At 37.6% G+C, this 10,448-nt stretch overlaps 1 pseudogene; it reads left to right on the top strand.

Moving 5' to 3' along the window:
• The first annotated feature begins 2,523 nt into the window (after positions 1-2,523).
• On the top strand, positions 2,524-9,677 carry LOC116687356 (general transcription factor II-I repeat domain-containing protein 2-like; annotated as a pseudogene).
• The last annotated feature ends 771 nt before the right edge of the window (positions 9,678-10,448 follow it).

Here is a 10,448-nt window from a genome sequence, read left to right as displayed (position 1 = left end):
CCTCATCGGCTCCAAATCCACTCTCTGCAAAGCCAACACCCCACTCTCATCATTGACGGTACCATTGTCTCCCCCTCTCCCCAGGCCCGCAACCTTGGTGTGATTTTTGATTCAACCCTCTCCCTTGAGCCTCACATCCGTCAAGTCATCAAAACCTCCTTCTTTCACCTTCGAAATATTGCTAAAATCAGACCCTCACTCACTCCCTCTGCTGCCGAAAGACTTATTCATGCCTTCATCTCCTCACGACTCGACTATTGCAACTCACTACTCCTCGGCATCAGCTCAACCTCCATCAAAAGGCTCCAACTGGTTCAGAACTCAGCTGCACGTCTCATCACCCGCTCCACATCCTGGCAACACATCACTCCGGTCCTAAAACAGCTTCACTGGCTTCCCATCTCTCACCGGATCACATACAAGATCCTGGTCCTCACCTACAAAGCCATCCACCACCTTGCCCCGTCATACCTCACTGCCCTGCTCTCCCCCTACCAACCTTCACGGGCCCTCAGATCCACCACAGCCGGTCTCCTCTATGTCCCCAAGTCAAAGCTCCGCAGTTTTGGGGACCGAGCCTTTTCCAGGGCAGCTCCAAGGCTGTGGAACTCCCTCCCCCATGAGATCCGCATCTCAGAGTCCCTCACCATTTTTCAGTCCTGTCTGAAGACCCATCTTTTCGGTTCTGCCTATCCTTAGTTTTTTTGTTTTTTTTTAAACAAACACTGTCTCTACCCTGTTAAGCGACTTTGAGCTCGGGAAAAGCGCTATACAAATTCAATTTATTAAACATACACTGACCTCCTCGAGCTTTTATTTTGGTACTTCCGGTTACCGACATTAATTTGCATATTAGCTAAATATTTAGTTTCACCCGAAACATTTAGATTTAACATTTAGATTTAGATTTAGATTTAACATTTAGATTTAGATTTAACATTTAGATTTAGATTTAATATTTAGATTTAACATTTAGATTTAGATTTAGATTTAACATTTAGATTTAGATTTAACATTTAGATTTAGATTTAATATTTAGATTCAACATTTAGATTTAGATTTAGATTTAACATTTAGATTTAGATTTAATATTTAGATTTAACATTTAGATTTAGATTTAACATTTAGATTTAGATTTAGATTTAACATTTAGATTTAGATTTAACATTTAGATTTAGATTTAACATTTAGATTTAGATTTAGCATATAGATTTAACATTTAACATTTAGGTGTAACATTTAATATTTGGATTTAACTATTTAAAATATTTCCAAGTTGACAAATATTGTTGTAAATGTGCAAGAAAGTGACCCTCAAAATTACATACCAGTTTTTTAAACATTATTTAAAGCTAAATGTGACAAAATGTTGCTGTTATTTTCAGCACGAGCTGCTTTACAAACGGCGCCCCATACAGATATGGCCAATATTTGCAGACCACATCAGAGCCAAAAAACTGGACAGTATGTGAAGCGAGCTGTTTCTGGAGATATAACGGGTATGCAAATATTTCTCCACGGAACATATTCAGTCCCTTCAGCAAAACCCCATGACGGCAGACAGCAACTTCAACACCTTCCTCATCTAGTTTAGTTGCAGACTTGTTGGCGGACTCTCGTGCTGCTGTCCACTGACCCGCACCACATCTCCCTTTCCCTGGATTCTTAAACAGATAAGGGCACAGACAGACATTTACACAGTTACATTTGACAAAATAAGTTGTAAATCATGGTATAATGGCATTTGATGCAGTAATGCCACTCTATTACTTAAATAGACTAAATAATGTTTAAATTTAGAAAAAAAAACAGGCAAGCATTCATATAAAATTGTGCTTACATGTCCAGTTGTTCCATGGATGTAATCAACAAATAAGGACACCTCAGAATCACTGGCCAAAAAGACTCCATCAAAAAACCCATCAGGTCTTGAAAGAAATGTATACATGCAGGTTACATTTACTGTATAAAAGTAATTTGTGGCTAGAATTTAATTGTACATGAATGTTACACACCCTGGTTGGCTTTTGAAACAATATAATTTGCGGTTCCCATCCACTGCAATTGCCAACATGGAGGGTGTGCATGCAGGGCACTGGAAGTGCTGGACCTGAGACAGCTTGTCAACCTTAAATTTGGCATTGGCCCATTCGAGGAAGGCCCTCTGCATTGTGTCCCCACATATCTTACCACTCTGAGAAAAAACAGAACAAAACCGTAAGTAACTGTTTAGAACATGGGTGTCAAACTCTGGCAATAATTACCCCGCGGGCCAAATGTGGTAATGTGGTAAACGCGGGTAATTATTGCCATTATATTTGGCCCGCGAGACAATACCAAATTACTACTAGAGCTGGCCCGCCGGTATTATACAGCGCATTCACCACTAATACGACGAATCCCATAATGCTCTGCTGTTTTCGCGCGCCAATCAGGACAGGACCCAGAAACGCTCTCTCCTCTGTGACAGTAGTCATAGCAACATAGACGCTACAACTGTCAGCGAGCTAACCCTTCCCAAAAATGGCGAAAAGAAAGGCAGAAAACCGGAGCTTTCTGGACAAGTGGGAGGCAGAATATCTGTTTACATATGTAAAAGACAAACCTGTTTGTCTTGTTTGTGGAGTCAACGTGGCTGTAAGTAAGGAGCACAACATTAGACGACACTATGAAACGAAACACCATGACAAATACAAGGACCTGGACATGACTCAAAGGAGCCAGAAAGTAGAGGAGATGAAAAGAAGTTTGGTTTCACAACAGAATATGTTTAAAAAAGCCACATCACAAAGCGAGGCTGCTGTAAAGGCTAGTTATATAGTGGCAGCAGAGATCGCAAAATCAGCCCGGCCCTTTAATGAGGGAGAGTTCGTGAAAAAGTGCATGATGAAGGTTTGTGACCTCGTATGCCCAGAGAAAAAACAAGCATTTTCAAACGTGAGCCTGAGCAGGAACACAGTAGCTGATCGCACATGTGATCTTGCCACCAATCTGTATGACCAGCTGATGGAAAAGGGAAAAGATTTTGTTGCGTTCTCCCTCGCTGTGGATGAGAGCTGCGACGCATCTGATACTGCTCAGCTGTCAGTCTTCATCCGTGGAGTGGACTCAAATCTGTGTGTTACGGAGGAGCTATTGGGATTCAAATCCATGCATGGCACAACCACAGGAAAGGAAATCTTTGAGGAGGTTTCCAAATGTGTAACTGAAATAAAGCTGCCGTGGGATAAACTCGTTGGATTAACGACAAATGGTGTGCCAGCGATGTGCGGTAAAAAGAGTGGACTGGTGGGCATGGTTCGGGAGAAGATGCGGGAAGAGAACTGTGCAGGTGAGCTAACTGTTTACCACTGCATCATAAATCAGGAAGCACTGTGTGCCAAAGCCCTAAAGATGGAACATGTTATGACCACAGTAACACAGGTAGTTAACTTTATAAGAGTCAAAGGTCTAAATCACCGCCAGTTTAAATTTTTTCTGGAGGAGTGTGGTTCGGAATACGCAGACGTGCTGTATCACACAGAGGTGAGATGGCTAAGCAGAGGAAAAGTACTGAACAGATGTTTCGAGCTGCGTGAGGAAATATGTCAATTCCTGGAAACCAAAGGGAAGGATACAGCAGTTCCTGTGTGAGCTGGCCTTTCTCTTTTTTTTTTTTTTTTTTTTTTTTTTATTAACAAACAACATTACAAACATTCAGACATCGCAGTTCAAACTATGACAGTTTAAGAAAGTAGAGTTTTACACATAGACCGTTAATATTAACAATGTATATACAGTCTTTTTTTTTTTTTTCAGAAAAATTAAGAATATATAAAAGAGTGAGTTGCAACTTACATGAGAGTTAAAACAATATTGATAAAAAAGTACATAGTAAATAAGATTATGAGGTGGACAATAGTAAATAAAACAAATAAATAAAAATAATAAATAAAATAAGTGTGACAGATTTACAAAGGTGTATGAAATGCAAAAACAAGTAATTAGTTAAATAGATTGGAGTATATATCAAAGATAAATCTAGCTTTTTTATTAGTAATTAAATTAATAGATTCAATATATGTGTCAATTTCAATTTGGAAAAGTTTAAAACAAGGTTTAGAATTGGAAAACTTCGATTTGTGGATGTGAAACTTCCCTAATAAGATAAAGAGATTAACAATATTACAAATATTTCTATCTTTATAATCAAATAGTGTAATAATGTGTTTCCCTTCCAGTATGATTTTATGTGATGTTTTAGACAATATATAATTTTCTAAACTTTTCCAGAATGCGATACTAAAAGAACAACCATAAAAAAGATGAATTAACGATTCTTGTTCGGATTTACAAAAACTACAACACTTGTCAATTGGCATGAATTTTGATATAAATAAGCTGGTAGGATATATATTGTGTAATATTTTCAAATGTAATTCTCTTATTTTGTTTGAGATGCAATATCTAAAAGGAACAAGCCACGCCCTATGCCAGTTAATATTGTTAAAGTGAGAGTTCCAAAAAAATTTCCCACGAGGTGTTACTTTTTTTAAATTTAGAAAACATTTTCTAATGTGTTTATTGGTACAATTCTTGCTCATTACATCCATACTATTTATATAAAGAGTAAATTTAAAATCAGGGACTTCATTTTGTATTTTATAACTTTTCATTAACTCTAATACGCCATTAGGGATAGATTTGAAAACTGAATTATATTCTTTAAAAGTTATTGGGAATGACTTCTCTCTGAGAAAGGATTCATAGTTTAATAATCGGCTATTACAATCAAATAGATCCTTTATGAATATAATACCTCTATCAATCCATTGTTGCAAATATAGTGACTTGTTCCTCTTAGTGATGTATTCATTATTCCACAAGATGGCTTTGTGTGGAGAAAAGTTGTGAGAATGACACAGCTTCCATGCCAATAGAGCTTGTTGATAAAAATTAGACATTTTTAAAGGCAATCTTGTAATATTGTAGTTACAATTCAACAAAAATTCAGACCTCCTACATCATGAAACACATTATTGGGAATAAAGTACCATAATGACTCTGGTGCTCTTAAACATTCCTTCAACCATTTCACCTTGAAGGTGTAATTTAAGTCCGAAAAGTCCAAAAGTTCAAATCCACCTTCATCCTTAGAGCCAGAGAGCACTGCTTTTTTAAATGGTGGTGTCTGTTTTTCCATACAAAATTGGTAAACATAGTATTTATGTCTTTACAAGTTGAATCGTGGACATTGAGAGAGAGGGCAGGGTAGACAAATCTGGAAATCCCTTCTGCTTTAGTCAAAAGAATCCTTCCCAAAATAGAAATGTCTCTTTGAAGCCACATGTTCAGTATAGTCTTAGTCTTCTTCAATTTGGATGAAAAATTAAGATGCTGACGTTCCATATAGTCTTTGCAAATATGAATACCTAAATATTTTATACATTTTTTAACAGGAATATCAAACAGTTTTTCCTCTTCAGTCTGATACAGACATAAAATTTCACATTTAGATTTATTGAGTGTTAAACCCGAAGCAGCCGAGAATTGGTCAATTAGGAATATAGCATATGCAATCTGATGTTTGTCGCTTAAAAAGAGAGCTGTATCATCCGCTAGCTGAGTTACTCTAATCTCCTTACCAAAAATAGATAAACCTTTAATAATAGGATTAAGTCGAATGTGTAATGACAATAATTCAACCACCAGCAGGAACAAGAACGGAGAAATAGGGCAGCCTTGGCGAACAGATCGCATTACCGGAAATCTTTTTGTGGTGTTTGGATATAAAATCACAGAACTGTCAATATTTTTGTAAAACATTTCGACAGCAGATATAAAATTTGGTCCAAAACCAAAAATCTTAAGTGCATTGAATAAAAAATAGTGTTCTACCGTATCAAATGCTTTATAAAAATCAAGAAATACTATTAATGCATCAGTATTGATGTTATCAGAATAGTCCAGCAGGTCTAGAACAAGTCTTATATTAGAGCTAATGTGACGATTAGACATAAAACCAGTCTGTGTTTCATTTATTATCTCATGAAGACCTCTTTTTAACCGTTTGGCAAAATCAATGATACAATTTTATAGTCAATATTTAAGAGCGTAATAGGTCTCCAGTTTTCTATCAATAAGTGATCTTTCTCAGGTTTAGGGAGAAGACATATTAAGCCTTGCTTCATACTTGTGGACATTTCCTTTTTAGAGTGCATTCTTTAAATAGATCAAATAGAGGATTTTCAATAATTTCCCAAAAATGTAAATAAAATTCAACTGAAAGTCCGTCGTTACCAGGAGATTTCCCTTTTTTCATTGACCCGACAGCCTCTGAAATTTCCAATTTAGTAATGGGACGTTCACAATCCAATTTAAATTGTTCAGATATTGTTGGTGTACATGCTTTAATTGACTCAATGAATTTATCACATTCACCGAGTTGAATATTTGACTTATATATATTGCTATAAAATGTACCAACATATTTTGAAATTTCTAAAGAGTTAGAGGTGATATTATCGTTAATTTTAAGAGTAGTCAAATTATTCCTCTTGCGATTTCGCTTCTCTAAAGCAAAAAAATAACTTGAATTCCTTTCCCCTTGTTCCAACCATTTTGCTCGAGACCTTACAAATGCCCCTTTAGCCATTTCAACATACATATGATCCACTTCCTCCTTTAATTTCTTCAATGTTATTTCCTCTTCCTCTGAAAGATTCTTCTTAGTCATTAACATGTTTAACATATCCATGAGATGTATTTCTTTAGCTGTGGCATTTTTTTTAATTACTTTACTTCTCTTAATAGCTATTTCTCTGATTTTAAATTTGAAATATTCCCAATTTGTATGCAATTGCCTTCATTATTACTAAATATACTAATGGCTGCTTGTTTTACTAAGTTACAAAACTCATCATCTTTTAATAAATTATTATTCAGTTTCCAATAACCCTGTAAAGGCCTACTACCATTTTGTTGTTTTGTTCCCGCTAGATGGATTGAAATTAATTTATGATCAGAAAATGGGGCATAACCATGTGAGGATTCTGATACATATTGCATACAAGAAGGAGATATAAGCCATAGATCAATTCTAGACTGTAAGGATCTACTGACGTTGCTCCATGTGAATTCGTTAATGTCAGGATTTAAAAACCGCCAAACATCTATAACTGCCAGTCGTTATAATCACCTCCAATAATCAAGTGTGCATCTTTATATTTGATTTTTAAAGATTCAATTTTCATACTAAGTTGAGAAAACATTGTTTTGGCCAGAGCTGTATTATTATAGTTATATACATTGCAAACTATAAAGAAAGAATTGTCCAGTTTGAAGACCAGAATTATCCATCTGCCCTCATTTGAGATTACTGATTCAACTATATCTCCTTTAAAATTATTAAGTAGAATAGCGACACCTGCAGAGTGTTGAGATGCATGACAAAAATAACATGTATCACCCCATTGAGTTTTCCAAAATTTCACATCACTGTCCACCGAATGAGTCTCTTGTAAAAAAATCAAATCGGCATTTTTTCGTCTACTGAACAAAAAAATTGATTTCCTTTTGGTACTGTCACGAATACCCCTTACATTAAAAGATATTATTTTTAAGGAACTGAAAAATCTGTCATTACGAACTAAAAGGATAGAACTGGATGTCTGTTAAGGTTAAAGGAACTAGTTAAAGGAAAAAATACTCTGAGATAGAAACTATCAGAGATTAGCTTACTGTCAGGTGGAAAGCTCTGAACACGAGTACCTAAAACCCCTAAAATGTTTGAACTATTGGAGTGAACATATTGCCCTTTTAATTATGTATAAGGGAAACAAAATAACCCATAACGATGGGTAATGAATTTAACTTGAGTAATTTGACTCACGTTAAGGAAAGTTTAGCAAGTTAAGCAATGTCAACATTGTACCTCACATTAACAGAAGTATAACCAGTTATGCAGTGTGTCTCACACCGTTGATGATGACAGCAGGACCCTGCCATTTAGTTTTCTTTCCATCTTCGCGCGCTTGCTTCACAAGGGGCCACAGTTTATTTCTGCACTGTCTCTCCTGTTGGGTTAAATCCTCAGTCATCCGGAGGTTCTTTCTCTTCATGACTTCAGCGTTGAGGGAGGCTCTCCACACTTTATATCTGAACGTGCGCATGGTGAACTGGATGATGATGGACGAGTGCTTTTATCCTCTCTCGGGCGTCCGACCCTGTGCACGGTGTCCACCATGAATCCAAGCTTACTCTTTTCCTCTGGGATGATTTCAGCGATAATCTCCAACACCTCCTTCCTCACATCCTCGTTGCTGCTTTCTGGAAGATTCAGAAGACGAAGATTCCATCTCCTACTGTACCGCTCCGATTCTTCTAGTTTCTCTCTCAGGATTGTTATTTCGTCTTTCATCTTCTTCACTGTGTCCTCCGTACCTTTCCATTGGAATTCCAGCCCTTTCACATTTTCCTGCACTTTAATGATCTCGGCTGTATTTTTTGTTATCATTTCTTCAAACTTCAAAAAACGGTCATTTAAGCCATTAATGGCTTTCAGGATGTCAGCGTTTGATACCGTTTCCATTTCTTTAGTGCAGACCTTCTTGGGAATTGGACTTTTCGTGGGAGTATCAGGAAGAGGTGTACATAAACCAGAGAATGAATCATCGACATTCACGTCCATTATCAGGCCTCCTTTTTTCATATTCTTGGCGTCTCTCTTTGACATCTTAGCATGGGTGTCCTGGTTGTTAGCAAAATTTAGTTCACAGCGCAATGCGCACGTGTCCTGGTTTAGCTAGCAAAACTTTGGCTAACACTTAACAGTTTGTAAGCTAGTTGGTATTTCACTCAAGTTAACCAGCAAAAGTTCTTTAGTTCGGGCATATGAACTTACAAGAAGCAAGGGCAAAGATCCACTCCTTCGTCTATCGATGATATAGTCTCAAAAAGTCATTTTAAAACGATAGTACTCGGTCAGAGTCTCGGAGCTCAGAATAAGACGCCTGCACAGGTCGCCATCTTGGACCGCCCTCCGAGCTGGCCTTTCTCTGTGACAGCTTCAGGGGCGGGGGCGCATCATCACAGACATGTACGCTGCAGTGAGGGCCTTCAAAACTAAACTGTGCCTGTGGGAGAATCAGATGCTGCAAGGAAACCCTTGCCATTTTCCCTGCTGCCAATCCATAAAAGCGCAGATCTCTACCGCCGTGTTCCCATGCGCACAGTTTGCTGAAAAACTCAGTGTTCTCGCCGCCGAGTTTAGCCGGCGATTTGCCGACTTCGATGCCCAGAAATGCAAATTTGAACTGCTTAGTAATCCCTTCGCAGTTGATGTGGAAAATGCACCAACCAACATCCAAATGGAGCTGATTGAACTCCAGTGCAACGACACGCTGAAGTCAAAGTATGATGCTGTGGGCGCCGCACAGTTTCCACGGTTCATCCCTGACACAATGCCTCAGCTCCGCACCCAAGCTGCTCAGATGCTCTCCATGTTCGGCAGCACTTATCTATGCGAGGTACTTTTCTCCTCGATGAAGATGACCAAAACAACTCACAGGAGACGTCTGACTGATGAACATCTTCGCTCGATACTGAGGATTTCTTCAGCTCAGAGCTTGAGCCCAGACATTGATGAACTAGCATCCAAGAAGAGATGCCAGGTATCTGGCTTGGGCACATCAGATTAGACCAGTGTGCAATAATTAACGTTTTCTTTATGCACTTTTTCTTGCTACAAGGCATGGGCTTGAATGGTTGATTGATTTATCATCATTTTATTTGTAAAATTATTAGCCAGTGGAAAAAGTTTATTTTGGTATTTAAATCAGAAGGCTGCAAATAGAAAAGAGGCATACAATTTTTATTTAAATTTTATTTATTTAATAAATGAATGCCATTGATGTGTATTTTCATTTGAAATTTGATTTTGCATGTCTCCACTATTAAATTATATATTGTATGGTAATAAGCGATGCATGTTCCATATTCAATGTTAAAGCAAAACTTGTTTGGGTCCATATTAAAAGGTTAATTTGTTCAATGTTGGCCCGTGACTTTGTTCAGGTTTTACATTTTGGCCCACTGGGTATTTGAGTTTGACACCCCTGGTTTAGAAGGTTGGCTTCAGACCATGGTCATGATGAAAAAAAGGGCTTAGTCAAGAAATGTATGTTGAATCATCGGGGATTGTAAGAACAAGTCCTAACAATGAATCAGTTATTTAAAAGGTAATACAAACAAACAAACGTAAATTATGAATCCACTCACTCGCCCTGCCCAAAGAGTTTTGTTCGACCCTCGTGCATGCTGACAAAAGCTTGTCTTGACATCCCTGGGGCGGTGATTTTTAGATCCTCATACGTGGTGAACAAGTCCACCATGTACAAGTTCTCAAAATTGACAGTGGCTGGCCAGTAACCACTTTCAACCAGATCACTTTTGGTCATGGCAAGGTTTTT

This window comes from Etheostoma spectabile, chromosome 4 (genome assembly GCF_008692095.1).
Source record: "Etheostoma spectabile isolate EspeVRDwgs_2016 chromosome 4, UIUC_Espe_1.0, whole genome shotgun sequence".
Classification (NCBI taxonomy): domain Eukaryota; kingdom Metazoa; phylum Chordata; class Actinopteri; order Perciformes; family Percidae; genus Etheostoma; species Etheostoma spectabile.
The sequence above is the reverse complement of the archived record's forward strand: the minus strand, read 5'-3'. Positions and strand labels throughout refer to the sequence as shown.